Here is a 20,515-nt window from a genome sequence, read left to right as displayed (position 1 = left end):
CATGTGGACAAATCCTGCCATAAACAAATGGATTACCGTAGCTCTAACCTTTGTGGGGCTCATTGCCATATATTGCCGGACTTTTCACGAGACACAGTGACCACAGAAGCCCGGCTGGGATTTGGGCTTTCCCAGTATAGCCTCCTTTCATTTGGTTAGTGAAGTGGGGGGGGTGGAATCTTCAGTTGGGTCCCCGCTACACAAGTCGTCGACGTATAAATTATATATATATATATATATATATATATATATATAGTGAGAACAGGTGGGTGCACTGCTGGTAATAGAGCAGAGACATGGAATATTAGCTGTTTTACATGTGCATAGAATTGCATTGGTGTGAATGTATGCACATCGACCTGGCTGCCTTCTTGGAATGCATTGCTTCATTCATGGTAAACTTGACTCACTAAGTCGGCAAGTTAGTGGCTCACAAATTATATTTGCCAATACTCATCCCTAAACATCTGACAGCCTAAATAATTTAAACAATGAGAATTGTCGATGATTGGTCTCCTCTTATCCTTCCGTGGTAAGCAATCTTCGTTAGTCATCCCCTCCCTTCTATGAGTTTTGTATGCGCCCGGGCGGAAGTTGTTCCTCTTCGGCTTGGTGGGCGTGGTTAAAATTGTATGAGCAGCTGAAGTCATCCTTGCACTCAAGACTCAGCCAGCCATAAAACTACATTGGTCCAAACATGCACTAATTCATTTTGTGTACAAAACCCGTCGCAGTCTCCCCAGGAGGCCTGGGTTCGAATCTGGACAGACGACACAAAACCAACTTTATGGGCAAAGCACATTGGAAACGTTTGGTTTAGCTGTTAATGAAGTTTCGTTTTTTTAGTCAACACAGTTACTTTTTTTTTAATAAACAAAATCAACATTATTAGCTTTGGTCAGTCCACACGTGTGAGGTGCTGTTTTTTATTAATTATTGACCCCATTTGGCCGAGTTGAAAGACTTCAGAGTTCAAGATGGTCAACTGCAACTATGATAAGCCGAATGTGTTCACCCCAAGTCGGAAACTGAGAAAAAGACTCAATTTTCACATGATTTCAGTCCCTTCTATATTTAAAAGAATGTATTGGGGCTCTAAAAATGTGAAATATATATATAAGGCCACTTAAATTGGTCCGTGTTTCAAGACGGGTCGGGTGGGCGACCACAATCACCGCTGACCCCTGACGCCTTCTCGTGGGCCGCGGTGACTCTGAGATAACCAGCAGGACAAAGTGCAATGAATGTTCAATGACATGCGGTGGCGTCATGGTATCGGTATTTCGGAAACAAAAAATTTTAGCCCCAGTGTTGTACGATTCAGCAGTCTTTTGTCCAGGACCTCGCAGCGGTCACTGCTCTACGTTTTAGCTAACTTGCTTTAGTTTCAAATTCAATTCTATTGCCCAAATAGTGGTTGGATAAATGCAATTTTCGTAAATACACTATCAACTTTAATGTCAAGAAGTACAGAGAGGCTGACAAAACTATAAATAAACGGAATTACAAATAATTAAAGCGATTTTGAGCGAGTGTCATCAGGGGGGGGTCTCGCGACGAAAGCCATCGTAGTTTACATCATCACCTCATTCCTGCTACTTTATTGAGCAAAGTGATTTAGGTGCAGGAAGGCCGGAAGCCAGATCGCCGCCGGAGGGCTGTTGGAGCAACAAGTGGGCACTGCAAATGATTTGCATCGCAAGTGGCGACATCTGGATGGAAGCCCCGCCAACGAGAATGCTGAACGCAGCCACAGACACACTTCAGTGGAAGTTAGTTGATGGGGCAGAGAGGATGCGCAGCTGCCGGCCGGCGTGCGTGGCAGTTAAGCCGTAGAGGAGCACCTTCCCCTGACTTCATATATTTTTGAAACGAAATCTTTACTGACTGGTGACTAAACAGCTGACTCCCACGTGGAATCAGGAGGCGTCTGATGGGTTCAAAGGTCAACAAAGATGACTCAGCAGAAACCCACCTCAGACAGAGCCCATTGAAAGTACCAATTTTTTTGAAGGTGCGCCGCTACTTCGCGGATTTTCAGTTTTCGCGGGACACGGGTCATGACAGTACCCCCCCCTCAAGGGACGGACCGGCCGCCGAGACTGGATCGTGGAGCGAAAGAACAAGCACAACATGAACATTACAAATCAGCAATCACTGACCCTCAAGACAATGATCTTACTCTCTGCCGAATTTTGTGACGTTGGCTGAGTGGTCTAAGGCGTTGCGTTCAGGTCGCAGTCTCCCCAGGAGGCGTGGGTTCGAATCCCGCCTCAGACAGAGCCCATTGAAAGTAGCGAACTCAAGGGCAGGAATCATCGCATCGCAGCTATTATTCAACAGTTCTGAAGAAAAGTATGAACTGCTCACACAGAACGTGTATCAATCCAGTCAGAAATTGAAAATAAGAGTTCAGAGCCTGCAGAGAGATTTTTGTATTCCATTAAAATATATACACTGTATCAAAATTGGCAGATTGTTGATCATTAAAGCAAATGTTTTTTTCTTTTTGATTCAGCACAACCAGAACGGTGCCAACAATTTTTGTCGCGGATTGATGGCTCGACGTGGGCGGGAGCGCGTTGACGTAATAACAACAATGAGAAACATTTGCAGCTCGTGAAAAAAGACGACGGCATCATCAGCAAGAAGACACTCACCGTCCGCTTGGTCAGCCGGCGCCACCAACTGGTAAAAGCTAATACAAGTTATTTGGAAGGCAAGTTATAGCATTGATAAAAGACTAGCGAACTGGCGGACACTTTAATTGGTCGCAACAGCAAAAAGGGGAGCGGTTGAAGATGCTGCAAAAAACATGTGATAGCTTGTGGGCACATGCTCTGAGGACTTCTGTTCATATTAGACGTTAAAAAATATCAAATTTTTCGCCATGCCCGATGAGACTGCCAAGTTTGGTGAGTTTTTGTGCATGTTTTGGGGGTCAAAAATGCGATCGAACAATCGCAGCGGAAGATCTTCCCCAGGCCGCCCGCGCCCAAATGGCCGCCCAGGTTGAGCAGCGCTCTCCTTCGACTTTCGGGGGGTATGGGGGTGCCCGGCCAGGTGCGCCAAAGTAGCCCCTAACTCTTAGGGGCCGCTTGGCACCGTCTGTGCCCGGGGAAGGTGCTCCTAGTCAACATGATGCCTCGTCCCGCCCCAAAAAGGACGTGTGAAATGGCGCTACTTAAATGATGGTTATATGTCATGTTTATGTGTCTTATGACTATAGAGATAAAACTCCATGGCTGCCTCCAGCTCATCCGCTTCGTATTTGTTCAAAACGTGGGTCGTTTACACAAGAGATCAGCTGTTAGCACTTCTATTTTATACGTTAGTTGTGCAGCTTTTTTTAAATGGCTCAGCTATTGTCGTCGGTCTGGCAGCGAAACGTTTGGTTTAGCTTAAACGAGATTAGCTTTGCTTATTTCGCCCAATATGAATATAGACGAGCGCTTTCCTGGAAATCTCGGCAAATTGTATTTCATTTTATTTTTTTATAATATTGAAAAATTATAAAGGCATTTGTGCTATATTTTAAATGTACCTTGACCAGAAAAGATTTGTAGAGTAGCTAACCTGCTGTGGGTCGCCCTCTGTGAAGGGCAGTTTTGTCGCCACATAAAACATGACTTCTCTGCCGTGATGCCGGAGCTTCCATTCGGTTAAACTTAGGGGCCGCTTGGCACCGCCCGTGCCCGGGGAAGGTGCTCCTCTTCGGCTTACTGTGACGCGAGCATGCCCTCCTCCTCCGGAGCTTCCATTCGGTACAAGATCAGTTAATCTCTCAATGTGGTGTAGCAATTTCCTGATAAAGGGGAGCACCCCACTGATTGGAAGTGAGTTATGCTGCACGCCCGTCCCCTCATTACATCGCCAACAGAATGAGGCAGCACCAAAATTAGATTGGATTCCTCTTCTGTGCGGATGACCCTGCCCTTCTCCCGGTCCATGATGTGGTTTTCCCTTTTGCAGTGGTCAGTGATTGCTGATTTGTAATGTTCATGTTGTGCTTGTTCTTTTACTGCTCTGATTTTTTTCAACTTCGAGTAATGTGTGCGTCGTCAGGGATAGTGGTGTATTTACAAAGACGCACATGAATGAGTATATTTGCACATGTAACAGCCTGGAGACATATGCACAGCGACGGCCGGGTGTGGGCCCGACGCTCCTCATTCTGATCTAATCACCGGCAAACGTATTTATGAACCGGAGCCTTGGTTTTGTCTTCTGTTTATGATTCATATTCAATCCCCATGAACACATACACTATAATTTAGCCCAAACGAGACTTTTCAGAAACATGCGGCTAAATCTTTCCATGCACACCTCTCGTGTTCTCTGAGAATTTTTTTGAACAAAATTTCATTAGGGACCTCGCAGCCGTCGGAAATATGCAGCTGAAAAGGGTACTCGGGCAGCAGAAAGATATTTTGACTCGCTGAATGAAACCTTACTCTTCCGGCGTGGGCGAAGAGAAGAGTGGACGAAGAAGAGCACGTTCCCCCGGACACGATCAAGCCTGGGCAGTCATTAATTTGATTGTCCAATATTTTGTTTTATAATCATACTTATCGGAGCGCGAGGCTGTCCCAATTGATGACATGCTCGTACCAGCGAAGAACCATTCCTATAAGCGGCCCCGCCCGTGCCCGGGGAAGGTGCTCACTCTGAAGAAGGCGAAAGACTGACGACTGCTTGACTCGATAGTAGCCAAAATCATAAACCGTGGTCGCTGCTCGGGGTGCCATTCTTTATTTATTTATTTCAACGATTCCTCTGTGGGCGAAACCTTATTTCTGCTCAATATGCGCTGCGTTCAGGTCGCAGTCTCCCCAGGAGGCGTGGGAAAACATTCTCGGGTGTCGGATATAAAACCTGCTGCTGTTGTTAAAATTGCATTAGTGACTGAGAGAAAGTATCATTAACTATAAACAAAACGAGTACACCATGCATTTAAACAATTATCTGTAGAATCACTAATTGTTAGACTTGAGACTTATGTCTTGTTAAAATAAATAAATATATAAATAAATTGTGAGCCGCGTTGTATGTGACCGACTGTTGTGAAGCGGATGAGGCATTATCTCATAAGGGAAATACTGGACAATCAAATTAATGACTTCCCAGACTTCAGGATGCCTTTTTACACTCTATAAAGGTGGAAATTTACATTGGAAACGTTTGGTTTAGCTGTTATAAAAGTTTGTTTTTTTAGAACATTCATGTTCATTGCACCAACCCAACCGGACTTGTATACCAATAAAAGATCACAGTGCCTCTGCAAGGACCTTGAGTGCATGCTGCCTGACAGTGAAGCCGAATATAAATTCAGAAGACTGATAGAGCTGACTGTCAGAAGGCGCCGCGTCAGCAACGCCAGGGGCACTTCTGTGGAGGACGACGCACCGGGAGGGGGGGCTTTCAATTCAGGGGTGCTCGATCACCCCCCAAAATGGGCTTTAAACCCCCCTGACTCGCGGTAGAGAAAATTTAGATCATGACGCAAAGCTCATCCCATAAGTGTTAGGGGAAAAATCATTCTCTAAGCAAAAATGTATAATTACTTTTATTCATGCGTTGAATCTGTACAAATGAAAATATAGATCATGAAGTCTCAAAGACAAGCTGTTAATAGGGTCTGATTCCAATAGAAATTTCTTGTATGATTTGATTTAGATTTAAAAATTGTGGATTTCCTATTTTTATGTTTTGTGTACACAAGATTGTCTCAAAGATTAATTTCTGACATTGATTGAATAATTGTTTTTGTTTTTTTTTAATCTATTTTAAGTGTTGATGCAGCTCAAGAAGATGGCAGTCTGGGAAGACTGGTTAATGATGACCACATGCACCCCAACTGTAAAATTAAGAAGATGACAACAGAGGACAGACCACACCTCTGTCTGTTTGCGCTTCGCCCACGCTCTTCTTCGGCGCACGCCGGCCGTCTAACCGCTCCAGCGCCCCGTCGTGCCGCTCGGCGAAACTACAATGTCAAATGTCATTTCTGAAAAATAGGCAGCAAACAAAATAGCTATGCTTTGGTGCAATAGCTAATGGCTAAGTCTAACTCACTTCGGTATTTTAGCCAGGAATGGGGAATCCACCCATATGTGGTCCGCTCTGAAGGTTTCAGATTTTTCCCCAGATGGGGTTTTTCTAAGATTCCTTGCCCTTTTTTTAGTGCTGAAAATTCATTGTCTGCTGGCGCAATCAAAATGAATATACGATGAAAATTCATATACTATATATCCATTGGACCGTCAAATGACAAATTGTTGTAACTGTCCATGTCTGCATTGATTGAAGCAAAAGAAAAACAAAACAAAGTCACTCGCGTTCTGCATTAGACTTGAGATGTGTGAAACAGGACAGAATGACATTTGAAACTTAAAGCTTCTGCTCCCTGGGCAGGTATGTGTGTCCCACCTGCTTGGACGCAGTCCTGTTGTTTTAACTATCACATCATATCATATCAAAACCCTATCTGGCAGGCAAGAATTTCTCAAAGCTTCACTTTACTTTCCTGGAGTCCCAAATAGCCCGACATCTGCAGCATATGTGGACACACAAAAATGAACATACATACTCAAGTACATGTACACACACACACATACACGCGCACCCCCACACACATATATATATATATACTGTGTGCCTTTCCCATCCAAATTTCATGCATCAGCAGAATAAAATAAAAAAAATTTATATTTGGCAAGACTTGCAGTAAAAACAGCCTTCCATAATTCTACGCAAACACTCGCGCAATCCCACCTCAGACAGAGCCCATTGAAAGTACCAAGCAAGAATAGCTGTATAAACACATGGTAGGATAAACGTCGAAAATAAATAAATGATCAAATAAATAATTCAGATGCCACTGACGTCACATTAAACAACAACATTGAAAAAAAAACACATCAGTCAGACAAATGATAACAGCAATCTCACCTTTTGAACCCCCAGCCGAACTGCCCACGCTGCCTCTATTGACCTCCATTTCCTGCCTTGGCTTTTTCTGTCGTCTTCCAACTTTCTCCCCGTGAGACTGCGACCTGAACGCAACGCCTTAGACCGTTACGCATACCCGACCTCTATCCCTACCCTCACAGTCTTCCTTAACACTTGCCTCAAACGGATCAGAAGCAGCTAGTGCATCAAACTGACGAACATATGAAAAACATACGGTACATTACCGATACATAGATTCGAACCCACGCCTCCAGGGGAGACTGCGACCTGAACGCAACACCTTAGACCGCTCACAAAAATATACATTTCTGGATCTTATCGAGATTCAGCCAGCCATTACCAAGCCCAACTGTATACTGGACAATCAAATTAATGACTTCAAATTTATTAACATTAACAAACAGTTCTTAATACGTACATAATAGAAAAGACAAAAAGAAGAGCCAGGGGGATTTTAAACAAAAATTCTATTGGCACCGCCCGTGCCCGGGGAAGGTGCTCCTCTACGGCTTAACTGCCACGCACGCTGCAGGCCCGCAAAAAACAAAAAAAAAACGTCAACACCACTCAGACCAGAGCAGGAACAGGGCATACCCACAATGAATCAGTCAAATATCAATAATAAGAAGACAAAATGAACCTAATACAAATAAATGAATGCTTAATAACTCCCCTGCACATAAATCATGAAAACCAGCTTGCCATAGCGGCTCCGTTATGAGATGCCGTTTTTGTTTTGTCAGGGCAGATTTTCACTCTCCCCACCATTTTTTTAATTACAAGATGTACGCAGGAGGAGAAGACGAGGCCGAGTGGGGGATCCATGCATGTGTCTCCCACAACTTTTCACGAAAAAGGATGAATTTCGCGAGAAGATAGGATCATCTGAGTCATGTTGAATCTAGCTCATGGCAGCCGCGATGTACACGCCAGCCGATTAGAGCGTGTCGGCAGGCGTTCCCGTGGACGGCGTTTGCCTATAAGGAGCAATTGTGTCAGAACATCCCTGTTGAACAAATTGTGGCGCTGTAGTCATAAATATGGACCAACATATTAATTTTTTCCAAAATTCATTTAAATAAAAAAAAATGAAAGAACAAAAGAAGGATTGCAATAAATATAAATAGAATGTTAGCTGTGGCGACAGCTGCTGTGTTGCGTCATGTCCGATGCAATTAAACGCACATTTTGTGACGGTTCGGGCCGGGGAGGAGGGCGTGGCAGTTCTGTTTGTTACAGGTTCACGATCCACCCAGCCAGGCTCTCCTCCGGAGAAAGTGGGCGTCGGCTCCGGCGCACCTGCAGCTCGTTGCCGGCAATCAGCGCCGGCTTAAGAACCAGCCACGCCAGGAGTCCGACGCCGGATTATCTTGTCACCTCACGTGGTACTGGCTCATGTCTCGTCTTGTTTCCCGTTCGCCTGACTCGCCTTGCTCTCGTGCTTGCTTGACCCCTGCTCTGCCGTCTCCCCCCTCTAGCCGACCTGAACCCGTCTGGTCCCGCTCCGCACGCCAGCGCCTCCGAGATCCCGCCCGGCAAACACCCCGCCAGCGCTCTCCGCTCCGCCGTGCTTCGCGCTACCACGCCAGCCCGACTTCGCCTCCCGACGCGTCTCGCTCGACCGCACCCTCGTCCGCGCCACCCGGCACTTGCCCGTCGGCTTCCTTCGACGTTGTCCTGGACGACGCCTGCCTTGTGGTGAACTCTCTCCAGCTCGCATCCCCACTCCAGCCCTCAATAAACCCTGTTTCCCACTCACCTGTCGCTTCCGGGTCCTCCTTCCTTCCCTCACGGTTCGTAGAACCGCGACAGAATAATCCGGCCAAGTTAATGGACCCCGCGACCACGGACCCCCTGGGCGAAACGCTTGCCCACCAGGGCAGCGTGCTCGAGCGCCATGATCGAATGCTGCAGGAAGTTCCGGGCTCCCTCCAGGTCATCCAACACCAGCTCTCGCACCTCTCTAACCAGGTGGGTTCACTCGCTCCCCCCTCCAACCTCCCCAGGGACGCGACCCTGGCCCCCCCGGCCGCCGCATTGCATTATGCGGGCGGTCGAGAGCCCCACGTTCCTACTCCCGAACCCTACTCCGGGGACTTGGGCTCGTGTAGCCAATTCTTACTCAGCACTTCCCTGGTTTTCGACCTCCAGCCCCACAGTTACGCTACCGAGCGGGCCAGGATCGCCTATACCATCAACTTGCTTCGCGGCCGCGCCGCCAAGTGGGCAACCGCATTGTGGGAGGCGGCGTCTCCTGCGATGTCGACTTACGCGGATTTCAGCCAGGAGTTACGCCGTGTCTTCGACCACCCGGTGCAGGGGCGCGAGGCGTCCCGCCGGCTTCTCTCCCTCCGACAGGGTTCCCGCTCCGCGGCCGATTTCTCGGTGGAATTCCGCATCCTGGCCCACGAGAGCCGTTGGAACGAGCCGGCTCTCCGCGAGGCGTTTCTCAACGGGTTGACCGACGCCCTCAAGGACGAGCTGGCGATCCGAGACGAAACCACGACGCTCGAAGAACTAATCGCCCTGGCCATCAAGGTGGACCATCGGTTGCGGGACCGGCAGGCTGATCGTTTCCGACGCCCCGCCAGAGTCGCCGCCCGGGCAGCCATTCCCCGACCCGAGGTTCGCTCGCCATCGCCGGTTCAGCTATCCACCGGCGCGGAGGAACCGATGCAGGTAGGAAGAACTACTCTGGACCCTCTGGAGCGCCAGCGCCGTCGGTCCCATCAGCTCTGCCTGTATTGCGGCCTCCCCGGCCACTTCTTGATCCACTGTCCCAGTAACCCAAAAGAGCAGGCTCGTCGCTGAGGGAGAGCCCAACGCCGAGCCTGCTGGTCTCCGCTTCTGGCTCTTCTTCCCGGATGTCCATCTCCGCCCGGCTGCTGGGTCCACACACCCCCCGCTCGGTCACCGCGCTGGTCGACTCGGGGGCCGACGGCAGCTTCTTGGACCTGACCCTTGCCCGCCAGCTCGGCATCACCATGGAACCCATTCTGTCTCCCCGAAGAGTGGTCGCGCTGGACGGACATCTCATCGCCCGGGTCTCCCAACAGACCGCTCCCCTGACCCTCATCGTCTCTGGAAATCACCGGGAGTCCATCAGATTTTTTCTGATTCACTCTCCCCAGGTCCCCCTGGTCTTAGGGTTCCCCTGGCTCCAGACCCACAATCCCACCATCGATTGGAGGAGGTGCGTGCTGACAGGATGGAGTGAGTTCTGCCACTCCCACTGCCTGCGTTCAGCGGATCCGCCCCCTTCCTCTACGCTTCCCCCCCCCCCTCCCCCTGACGTCTCCTCCGTTCCCCCGGACTACCACGACCTGGCGCAGGTTTTCAACAAGGACCTTGCCCGTACCCTCCCGCCCCATCGTCCGTACGACTGCGCCATCGACCTCCTCCCGGGGGCCCCCCTGCCCAACACCCGGCTATACAACATCTCCAGGCCAGAGAAGGAGGCCATGGAGACGTACATCCGGGAGTCACTTGCGACCGGTCTCATCCGTCCCTCGTCTTCTCCTCTGGGCGCGGGCTTCTTTTTCGTAAAAAAGAAGGACGCCTCGCTCCGCCCCTGCATTGACTTCAAACCATTAAACCAAATAACGGTCAAAAACAAGTCTTCGCTCCCCCTCATCGACCCGTCGTTCGAACCCCTATGTGAGGCCCAGATTTTCTCAAAGTTGGACTTACGAAATGCTTACCACCTGGTCCGCATCAGGGAGGGGGACGAGTGGAAGACGGCATTCAACACACCATTGGGGCACTTTGAGTATCTGGTGATGCCTTTCGGACTTACCAACGCCCCCGCCGTCTTCCAGACCCTCATGACGGACGTTTTCCGCGACATGCTCAACCGGTTCGTATTCATATACCTCGACGACATCCTCATATTCTCCCGCTCTCTCGCAGATCACCGCCGGCATGTCCGACTGGTCCTCCAGCGCCTCCTGGAGAACCGCCTCTACGTGAAGCCCGAGAAATGCGAGTTCCACGTCCCTTCGGTGCCCTTCCTTGGCTACATCATCGCCAGGGGGCAGCTTCGCCCCGACCCGGCCAAGATCCAGGCCGTGGCGGAGTGGCCCCAGCCCACCACCCGGAAGGAGCTGCAACGTTTTCTCGGATTCGCAAATTTCTACCGCCGTTTCATCCGGGACTACAGTAAGGTCGCCAGTCCACTCACCGCGCTTACGTCCACAGCCACCACATTCCAGTGGACCCCGGCGGCCGCCCAGGCCTTCACCCACCTGAAGAAGGCCTTCACCAGCGCCCCCGTACTCCGGCACCCAGACCCCGCCCTCCAGTTCATCGTGGAGGTGGACGCCTCCGACACCGGGGCGGGGGCCGTCCTCTCCCAGCGGGATCCCGGCACCCAGGTAGTCCATCCGTGTGCCTTCTTTTCCAGGCGCCTATCCCCCGCCGAGCGAAACTACGACGTGGGCAATCGAGAACTCCTCGCGGTGGTATGGGCTCTCCAGGAGTGGCGGCACTGGCTCGAGGGCACCTCGACCCCTTTTTTGGTCTGGACCGACCACAAAAACCTGGCATACCTGCAGTCCGCCAAGAGACTCAACCCCCGCCAGGCACGCTGGAACTTGTTCTTGAGCCGTTTCAATTTTACCCTCTCCTTCCGCCCCGGCTCGAACAATGGGAAGGCGGACGCCCTCTCACGTCAGTTCTCGCCCCCTGCCAGCCCTGACGCTCCGGAGCCCATTCTTCCCGCGGCCTGTCTACTGGGGGCGGCCACCTGGGACATCGAGCAGGTCGTCCGCAACGCTCAGGAGCAGCAACCAGACCCGCGCCCAGTCCCTTCCGACCGCTTGTTCGTTCCCGACACCGTGCGGTCACAGGTACTGCAATGGGGGCACTCATCCACACTCACCTGCCACCCGGGGGTGGCACGCACTCTCCGCTTCCTCCAGCAGCGTTTCTGGTGGCCCCGGATGGCTAAGGATACCCGGGAATTCGTGCGAGCCTGCTCCGTCTGCGCCCGCGGAAAGGCCTCCCACGCGGTCCCCGCCGGCCTCCTCCAGCCCCTGCCGATTCCAAGCCGTCCATGGTCGCACATCGCCCTGGACTTTGTTACCGGTCTCCCTCCGTCCAACGGACACACAGTCATCCTCACCCTGGTCGACAGGTTTTCCAAAAGCGTCCACTACGTCCCCCTGCCCAAGCTGCCCACCGCGCTTGAGACCGCCAAACTCGTCACCCAACACGTTTTCCGACCCCACGGCATCCCGGAGGACATCGTGTCCGACCGGGGCCCCCAGTTCGCTTCACAAGTTTGGCAGGAATTCTGCAAGGCAGTCGGGGCCACCGCCAGTCTCTCCTCGGGCTACCACCCCCAATCCAACGGCCAGACGGAGCGGGCCAACCAGGACCTGGAAGCCGCCCTCCGATGCGTGGTGGCCCGCAACCCGGACTCCTGGAGCGACGCACTACCCTGGGTCGAGTACGCCCATAACTCCCTCTCCACCACGGCCACAGGTATGTCTCCCTTCATGGTCTGTTTCGGTTACCAACCACCTCTCTTCAAGGACCAGGAGCATACCGTGGCCATTCCTTCCGTGGAGGAGCATCTCCGCCGGATCCGGGGGGTGTGGGCCGAAGCGAGGGCCGCCCTCATTCGAACAGCCCAGAGGACCAAGCGACTGGCTGATCGCCGCCGGTCCCCAGCCCCGGACTACGTGCCTGGCCAAATGGTGTGGCTCTCCTCACGCGATCTTCCCCTACAAGTCGAGTCTCGTAAGCTGGCTCCTCGCTTTATCGGTCCCTTTCCCGTCGAAAGAATCATCAACCCATGCTCTGTTCGACTCAAACTTCCCGACTCCCTGAAGATTCACCCCACATTCCATGTCTCCCTCCTCAAACCGGTATCCTCCAGCCCTCTGAGCCCTCCGGCGGCACCCCCCCCACCCCCCATGATAATAGACGACCACCCGGCTTACACGGTGGCAAAAGTCCTGGACGTTCGGCGCCGGGGCCGGGGCTACCAGTACCTGGTGGACTGGGAGGGTTACGGTCCGGAGGAGCGCTCCTGGATCTCCCGAAAACTGTTTTTGACCGACGCCCCCATCAGGGAGTTTTACGCACTTCACCCGGACAAGCCGGGTAGGACGCCAGGAGGCGTCCGTTAGGGGGGGGGTACTGTGACGGTTCGGGCCGGGGAGGAGGGCGTGGCAGTTCTGTTTGTTACAGGTTCACGATCCACCCAGCCAGGCTCTCCTCCGGAGAAAGTGGGCGTCGGCTCCGGCGCACCTGCAGCTCGTTGCCGGCAATCAGCGCCGGCTTAAGAACCAGCCACGCCAGGAGTCCGACGCCGGATTATCTTGTCACCTCACGTGGTACTGGCTCATGTCTCGTCTTGTTTCCCGTTCGCCTGACTCGCCTTGCTCTCGTGCTTGCTTGACCCCTGCTCTGCCGTCTCCCCCCTCTAGCCGACCTGAACCCGTCTGGTCCCGCTCCGCACGCCAGCGCCTCCGAGATCCCGCCCGGCAAACACCCCGCCAGCGCTCTCCGCTCCGCCGTGCTTCGCGCTACCACGCCAGCCCGACTTCGCCTCCCGACGCGTCTCGCTCGACCGCACCCTCGTCCGCGCCACCCGGCACTTGCCCGTCGGCTTCCTTCGACGTTGTCCTGGACGACGCCTGCCTTGTGGTGAACTCTCTCCAGCTCGCATCCCCACTCCAGCCCTCAATAAACCCTGTTTCCCACTCACCTGTCGCTTCCGGGTCCTCCTTCCTTCCCTCACGGTTCGTAGAACCGCGACACATTTCTTACAAACCTCGAATTTATGAATGAGAGGCCACGTGGTGCATTTATTTTCTCCGCTGTCTCCTTCCGACTCGGCCTTGTCATTTCAATTGCTTTATGGATCATCCACAAGAACATTTTCCGGGGGCGGGGCTTCAAAGTTTTCACTTAAGATTTCCTTCGCCGCAATGGACAAAATGCTTAATAACTCTCCTGCACATGCTGCTAAAAATCCAAAACTTCATCTTACCATGCTTGTATTTTTTTAACCTGCTGACTTCCGATTATTTTTCGTGGAAGCCTGAACGTCAATCACGTCAAAGGGCAGCAAAAAGGTTACAAGCGTGAGTTAGTGGAAAGGTCGAGAGAGGCGTGCTGAGAATTTAGAGTTCCGTTTCAAGCAAAATTGAGCTGTATGCAGTTTGTATTACACATGGGCGAGGCAGTGTTGTGCATTGTTGCGCCAATGTGAGCGCATCGGGGTTCGATCATGTCAGGCTTGATTTCCTAAGATCGGCACCGCCTGTGCCCGGGGAAGGTGCTCCTATTCGGGCCAAGTGTGACACACGCCGCGGTTAACCGCTTCCCGATTGCCCGGGGCAAGTGAAATTTGGGGCGACCCCCGAAACATGCACAAAAATTCACTACACTCTATAAATGTGGAAATTTACATTGGAAACGTTTGTTCCTGGACCAGCCTCCTTGCGCGAAGAAGCCCTCCGGGTCGTCCATGATGGTCTTCATGATCTTGGTCCAGTCGAGGGACTGGACGCCTTCCGTCAGTAACTATGGTGGAGTTAACGTTTCGAATGTTCACGTTTAGAGTGTTTGTCTAGGCAGTTTTATCGGTGAGATGAAGGCGGCGGAGGGAAAAAATGCTGAGAGCCTTCCAAAAAACGCTATATGTATATATATATATATATATATATATATATATATATATTAATGACTTTCCAGTATTTCCTTCATGAGATATTGCAACACTTAGAAGTTGTACACATTTGAGGATGTTTTAAGGGGTGCTAAGAGTGACATGAGCTGAGCGGTCCACGATGAAAGAGTGGTGGCTCCACGTCGGCTTGGTGTGCATTCCGCTGCTGGCCGTCTACCTGCACATCCCTCCGCCTCAGCTGTCGGCTGCACTGCTCAAGTGGCACAACACCGGTAGAGGCTTCACCTTCAGGGGCAGCGAGATCTTCTACAGAGGTGCTTGACATCTACAAATAAGACATCCTGAAGCCTGGGCAGTCATTAATTTGATTGTCCAATATTTGTCAGGACAAGGGCCCGGCCAGGCGCAGCGGACCCAAAAAAGAGGGCTTATTGTTGCGAGTTGCGAGAAGGGACCACAGATGGGGAATCCCCTGGTTGGCAGAAAAAAAAAAATCTGTCACTTTACTTTGTTTTCGATGCATAGCCAATTTTCAATCAGATTCGTTAAAAGGGCACCGTGCAGTACGTCAAAATGTAAAAAATGATATTGATTGGCGAAGGAACGATATTATTGAACTGCTTAATTTCAGACACACACACAAAAGAGCAGAGTTGCTTCTTTAAACAAAGACACCAAAAGTCAGGTTTCAAGCCTGGGGGCGAAGTTACGAAATGGAAGTCTGGAAAGGGGCTTTAGGCCAGTGTTTGGGTGCCACTCTTAGACGTGATGTGACTCTACGCCGACAGCAACCTTGTCTTTTTATGCAGTTTTTTTAGCAGTGTGCGTTGATGACCAGCAAGTTGTGCCGTTCTTATAGACGTGTCTGTCCCTTTTTCCCCCTAGTCCGGCCTCACTGAATGGATTCTCGGAGGGCCTTGCTCATGGGCTCTTCTCAGTGTTATGGAAGCAGAAACGTTTGTCTGCGTTTGGAGAGTCCTGTTCAGAGCTGGAGGATCATAACATTCACAGGGCACACCGGACGGCGTACCAGCAGGTAAAAGTCGAAGTAATTAAATAAATACAAAAAGAAGTAATTGAATAAATACAAAAATAATGGCTGGGGAATAAAAACACAAGTTTTAATAATTTGTTTTTTTTTTGTTATAACATGAATTTCACTCTCTCTCTCTCTACCCATATATACAGGATGGCCCAGTGGTCTAAGGCGCCGCGTTCAGGACCCAGTCTCCCCAGGAGGCCTGGGTTCGAATCTCGAATTTCCCCATTGTGGGACTAATAAAGGCAATATTATTATTATTATATATATATATATATTTATATATAGATATATTTTTAAGCATTTTTGAAGGTGTGCCGCTACTTCGCACCTATATCTATTGAAAGTCATCCCTCGATCCAACCTTTTGTCGGCAGGGGCTCATTGGCATCATATAATAAGTGGGGCAGTTTAAGGTTTTTGGTCCCAGATTTAGAATTATCGGTTACCTTTCTGTGACCCAACCATAATGAATCCAACTTTTCCCAAAAGGATCTGCTTGGGTGTCAAAACTGGTGTCGTTTCTGTTCATGTAAATTGGGAGTTAGTTACACTGACCAAGGTCAATAAGCAAAATGTCAAAAAGACTGATCGAGTACAGAAAAACTAAAGAAAGATCATCTGAATCATTTTGCAGGAACTTTTGTTGCCACGGAGAATAATCAGACTCTGCGGCACCGTAATAGCCACGCCCTTTGAAGGATGTTGTCGTAAAAATAGGGATAGAGTAAGATCAATGTCTTGAGTCTTTTCTAGCCAATTTTCAATCGGATTCGTTAAAAGGGCACCGAGCAGTACGTCAAAATGTAAAAATTGATATTGATTGGCGCAAGGTGTATAACTGAATATAAACATATAGATGTCTTCAGGTACCGACTCTTTATGTACATGTGAAGTTTTGGATTTTTAGAAGCATGTGCAGGAGAGTTATTAAGCATTTTGTCCATTGCGGCGAAGGAAATCTTAAGTGAAAACTTTGAAGCCCCGCCCCCGTCATATAGTATTTCGGAAACAAAAAATTTTAGCCCCAGTGTTTGTCCCAGGTCTTAAGATGCTCCAGACAGAACTTTAAGGCAATCAGATGAAGCCTTTAGGATCAGGGTGCAAAAGAATGACCCCTGTAAACATGCAAAAAAGGGCAAAAGTCGGACTTTCAAAAATTCATAACTCACTTCCTGTCCTGTGTGTCTGACGTGCTCCTCTGCAGCACGGGGAAACTTTTTTTTTTTTGCTTTAATCAGGTGATAAGACCAAGACCTACAAAAAAGTCTCTTGGAGCCTCGCACACACACACACACACGCACGCACACCGTACCATGATATGTATTGAATTGTCTTTTTCTCAATCTAGAGAAGAGTCCACATTTATCCCAGTAGCAATGTGTGGCTGCTGACTGGCGCCAAACCACTTCTAACTTTGTCCTCCCACTGGGAGCGTTTCCCTCCTTTACTTTTCCCATCAACAACTTATGTCTGTGGCTGTGGAGTGGCCGGAGAACGTACAAACTCCACACAGGAAGGCCAGGGCTGGACTCGAACCCTCAACCTCTGCACTGTGAGGTGCTGATGTACAGTTGTGTGCATATTATGTCCAAGCGATCCCATCTCTTCCCATCTGATTTTGTATGCAGCCCGCTAGTGTCATGCAAGGCCGACTGTGCACTCAGTGTGGACATAGAGATGCAAACATACCAAATTGGGCACTGGATTTAGTTTTAAAATCGCTGCATTGGCTCCCCGTGTGAGAAAACCCTTTTTCATGCTCATGATACTTTTTAGTAAATGTGAATTTTCTTAAGGTTATTTGATGTACCTTATTTGTATCTTGTTGTTTATTGTGAGTCTTGTTTATCTTTCTGTACCTCGTGTCTGTCAAATAAAACTGATTGTTTGCCTACTTGTCCTTACTTTTGATTGGTGGTGGGCTGTAATGTTAAATAAATAGGCGCGTTGGCAGAATAACCCAGGTGAAACAGTAGCGATCAAATCATAATAATTATTTACAGCTCATTATTATTATTATTATTATTATTATTATCATCATCATTATTATTATTATTATTATTATTATTATTATTATTATTAATCGCGGGCGATAAATTCCATATCCACACGTCAAGATAAATGTTCATGCGTTCTGTCGACATTGGGCTTTAAAAACCACAACAGGAAAAGAAAAGTTGTGCATAAAGCACGTCTAAAATAGTTATTTGTGAACGCGGCGAAACTATAATGCCAGCAAAAGAACGTGCCGGTGAAACGTTTCCAATGTATATTTCCACCTTTATATAGTGTAAAAAGACATCCTGAAGCCTGGGCAGTCATTAATTTGATTGATGTCATTTTCAGTCGACAGGAGTGACAAAATGACCCCCACCCACTTAGATGGCTAAAAACAGCTTGATTGAGAGACGTACCTCATATTCCACAAATGCAATATTAATCGGAATGCCATGCTTTGACTTGTTGTGCAGCGCCACGTAGTTATTGCTGATTGTGCCAAGGGTGTACATGTATCAATTATAGGTACCAGCTGGGTGTTTGTAATGTGTGTGTGGGGGGGGGGTCGCTTTACTAACGCCTCTCCCCTTCTCTGGGATGAGTCATTTGGTATCTTCCAGGCAGGCCCAGAAACCAATTTACTCAAATCTAAGTTTAAATGTGCTCGAGGAGGCGTGTCATTTTCTGCCTTCGTGGGTACCACATACATATTGCTTGGTTTCTCTGCCTTCCTGGGGGGCGTCCCTGCAAGATCTTTCCCTCAAGCACGTAGAGACACATTCACTGGCATTTTCTCCAGAGTGCACAGCTCATTTAACGGGGAGGGAGGGAGAAGAAACAACCATTCACACTCACATTCACCATGAGTCACAAACAACGCGACATGGCTTTGCATCCAATTGGCTCATTTAATCAATGTTGTTGATTCTTGGACTATAGATGACGAGAATAAATCATAAAAGGCCATTTTGTTTTTGGTGGCGTTCGCAAAGATTTTATTTGTTTCTCCACAGATTATAATTGTATTTAATTTTAATGAAAGAGGTTTTTTACTATTTAAGTTTGGAATTTTCTGGTAATTAATCATGAGAATTTTATGTTCAATTATTGAAAGAAAGGTGGTTTGGCGATAGAAAATCTTACTTTTTCATCAAATATTTGAATCGACATAAATTTGAATATATTTTTGGTGCTTATGCAACGAAGTAACTGTCATATTGTGTTCACAAACCCGGAGCGGAGCCGCCGGGCCACGCCCACTCGCTGGGGACGCAACAGACTCATTTTGGTCATGTCATTGCCCTAGAAAAGAACTCCCAAACTGAAACCGCAAGGATGGCGCACGCTGCACTCCTGGTTAGCGTGTTAGCCTTTGAGTTGGCTGCTTCTGGCTTTGACTCTTGGGTGCTGTGCTGTCCTGAAAATGGACTGGTAAAGGACTTTTTGAGACTCATTGAAGGTGACCCGTCTTTATCAGCTGATGTTCCATGAGGGCGTGACCTCACCGTGCAGAGGTGCAGGATTCCAATCCGGGCTCTGGTCTTCCATGTGGAGTTTGGATGTTCTCCCATGCGTGTGTTCGAATGAACGACTTCTGGTCCACTGGCCCGCAACCTCATTTTATGTGGCCCGCGAAGGGAAAATCATGTGCTTCAACATGCTGCCGTGATGATCAGTCAGAATAAAAAGTCATGAGCTTCAATGTTGGCTTTTGGAAGGTACAAAGCTGCTGCCTCCAACACAGAAAATTGACAAGGACACAAATCACAATCAAATGGACTGGCTGCATTTTGTGCTGCTGCAACTTCAAACATTAGTTTTTGGGAAAGAAATTAATTGAGGACTACAAAGCCAGATGATACGTCACAGCATATCATAGCAAACGTATCCTTGTGCTTCAATGCCTTAACATGTTTACAAACAACACTCCTGAAACTTTTTAATCACACACATTTTCACTAAACATAACAGCTAAACCAAACGTTTCCAATGTAAATTTCCACCTTTATATAGTGTAGAAAGGCATCCTGAAGCCTGGAAAGTCATTAATTTGATTGTCCAGTATGTGTTTGAAGAAACTAGTCACTGATCAGCGAGTTAATTGTGAGATGGTGTAACAGTAAAATTGCCGTACATTAAGTGCATTTTGTCACTTTGATTACAATTGTGATCCATAAATGTCAATTTTTTTTTATTTTTTTATTTACAGCGCACCCTGCTTTTTCGCTTGCGAACGCGACCTTACCCAACTCTCACTCATCCAACAATATGCGCGCTCGTCTACATAATATTACTCGCATGCTCGCGTCCATCAGTTTTGATTCACCAGTAGGCTTATAGCCTGGTGCGGCTTAAACAACGGTGCTGACATCCTCCCTGTGCCCACTCCGAGGCTCATTAAAAATGCAGGGCGAAGAGGAGAGTGGACGAAGAAGAGCACGTTCCCCCGGACACGATCGGTGGCGACGTTTCGGATGGTTCGGGCTGCCAGACAAGACTTTCACTGCGAGCGCTGGACCACTGGATGCTGTAAATTTCCACCTTTATATAGTGTAGAAAGGCATCCTGAAGCCTGACTTTCCGTCTGACATCTTTCGATGTAAATGACCCGTGTTACATCGACACATGCAGCTATAAGTCCAGTGTGGCCAATATATGTACAAAATCTTATTTTATTTTTTATTTTGTGCGTTTGGGTTGGTTTATATTCAGCATCCTCATGGGCGTGTGTGTGGAGAGGGTCCACACGTTCAAGTTCCTGGGAGTACAGATCTCCGACGACCTTTCTTGGACTCACAACACCACGGCAACCCTGGCGAACATTCCTCAAATTGTGTGTGCGTGTGTTTGTGGGTGTGAAA

Source organism: Idiotropiscis lumnitzeri, chromosome 22, assembly GCF_059441095.1.
Source record: "Idiotropiscis lumnitzeri isolate Australia: NSW breed Sydney's pygmy pipehorse chromosome 22, RoL_Ilum_1.0, whole genome shotgun sequence".
NCBI classification, from domain to species: Eukaryota; Metazoa; Chordata; class Actinopteri; order Syngnathiformes; family Syngnathidae; genus Idiotropiscis; species Idiotropiscis lumnitzeri.
Note: the sequence above shows the minus strand (reverse complement) of the source record.